This window comes from Mastomys coucha, unplaced genomic scaffold (assembly GCF_008632895.1).
Source record: "Mastomys coucha isolate ucsf_1 unplaced genomic scaffold, UCSF_Mcou_1 pScaffold8, whole genome shotgun sequence".
Classification (NCBI taxonomy): Eukaryota; Metazoa; Chordata; class Mammalia; order Rodentia; family Muridae; genus Mastomys; species Mastomys coucha.
Window position 1 is genome coordinate 36,336,871 of NW_022196914.1, and position 2,026 is coordinate 36,338,896.

The following is a 2,026-nucleotide window of genomic DNA, read 5'->3' on the forward strand; positions in this document are numbered from 1 at the left end:
TTAGGTCTTTATGTGGTTTAGGTATAAGAGTAATTGTGGCTTCATAGAATGAATTGGGTAGAGTACCTCCTGTTTCTATTTCATGGAATAGATTGAGGAGTATTGGTATTAGGTCTTCTTTGAAGGTCTGAAAAAACTCTGCACTAAACCCATCTGGTCCTGGCCTTTTTTTGGTTGGGAGACTCTTAATGACTGTTTCTATTTCATGAGCAGATATGGGACTGTTTAGATCGTTGATCTGATCTTGATTTAACTTTGGTACTTGGTATCTGTCTAGAAAATAATCCATTTCACCCAGGTTTTCCAGTTTTTTGAGTATAGGCTTTTATAGTAGGCTCTCATGAATTTTTGGATTTCCTCAGTGTCTGTTGTTATGTCTCCCTTTTCATTTCTGATCTTGTTAATTAGGATAATGTCTCTGTGCCTTCTAGTTAGTCTGGCTAAGGGTTTATCTATTTTGTTGATTTTCTCAAAGAAACAGCTCCTGGTTTGGTTGGTTCTTTGTATAGTTCTTTTTGTTTCTATTTGATTTATTTCAGCCCTGAGTTTGATTATTTCCTGCCTTTGACTCCTCTTGTGTGAATTTGCTTCTTTTTGTTCTAGAGCTGTTCTGATGTGCTGTCAAATTGCTGGTATATGCTCTCTCCAGTTTCTTTTTGGAGGCACTTTAAGCTATGAGTTTTTCTCTTAGGATTGCTTTCACTGTGTCCCATAAGTTTACGTATGCTGTGGCTTCATTTTCATTAAACTCTAGAAAGTCTTTAATTTCGTTCTTTATTTCTTTCTTGACCAAGTTATCATTGAGTAGAGTGTTGCTGAACTTCCATGTGTATGTGAGTATTCTATTGTTTATGTTGTTATAGAGGAGCAGCCTTAGACCAAGATGATCTGATAAGATGCAAGGAATTATTTCAATCTTCTTTTATCTGTTGAGGCCTGATCTGTGACCAATTACATGGTCAATTTTGGAGAAGGTACCATGAGGTGCTTAGAAGAAGGTATATCCTTTTGTTTTAGGATAAAAGTTCTATAGATATCTGTTAAATCCATCTGTTTCATAACTTTTGTTGTCTCACCTTGTCTCTGTTTAGTTTCTGTTTCCATGATCTGTCCATTGTAGAGAGTGATGTGTTGAAATCTTCCACTATTATTGTGTGTGGTACAATGTGTTTTTGAGCTTTAGTAAAGTTTCTTGTATGAATGTAGATACCCTTGCATTTGGAGCATAGAGGTTCAGAATTGAAAGTTCCTCTTGGTAGATCATAACTTTGATGAATTTGAAGTGTCCTTCCTTATCTTTTTTGATCACTTTAGGGTGAAATACGATTTTATTCAATATTAGAATGGCTACTACAGCTTTTTTCTTGGGACCATTGGCTTGGAGAATTGCTTTCCACCCTTTTATTCTGAGGTTGTGTCTCTTTGTCACTCAGGTGGGTTTCCTGTATGCAACAAAATGTTGGGTCCTGTTTGCATAATCTAATAGTCTATGTCTTTTTATTGGGGAATTGAGTCCATTGATATTAATAGATATTAAAGGTAATTGTTGCTTCCTGTTATTTTTGTTGTTAGAGTTGGAAATCTCCTCATGTGGCTATCTTCTTTTAATTTTGTTGGAAAATTACGTTTTTGCTTTGTCTAGGACATAGTTTCCCTTCTTGTGTTGGAGTTTTCCATTTATTACCCTTTGAAGGGCTGGATTTGTGGAAATATTATGTAAATTTGGTTTTGTCATGGAATATTTTGGTTTCTCCATCTATGGTAATTTTGAGTTTGCTGGGTATAGTAGCCTGGGCTGGCATTTGTGTTCTCTTAAGGTTTGTATGACATCAACCCATGATCTTCTGGCTTTCATAGTCTCTGGCGAGAAGTCTGGTGTAATTCTGATAGGCCTGCCTTTATGTTACTTGACATTTTTCCCTTACTGCTTTTAATATTCTTTCTTTGTTTTGTGCATTTGGTGTTTTGGCTGTCATGTGGTGAGTGGGAATTTTTTTTCTGGTCCAGTCTATTTGGTGTTCTATAG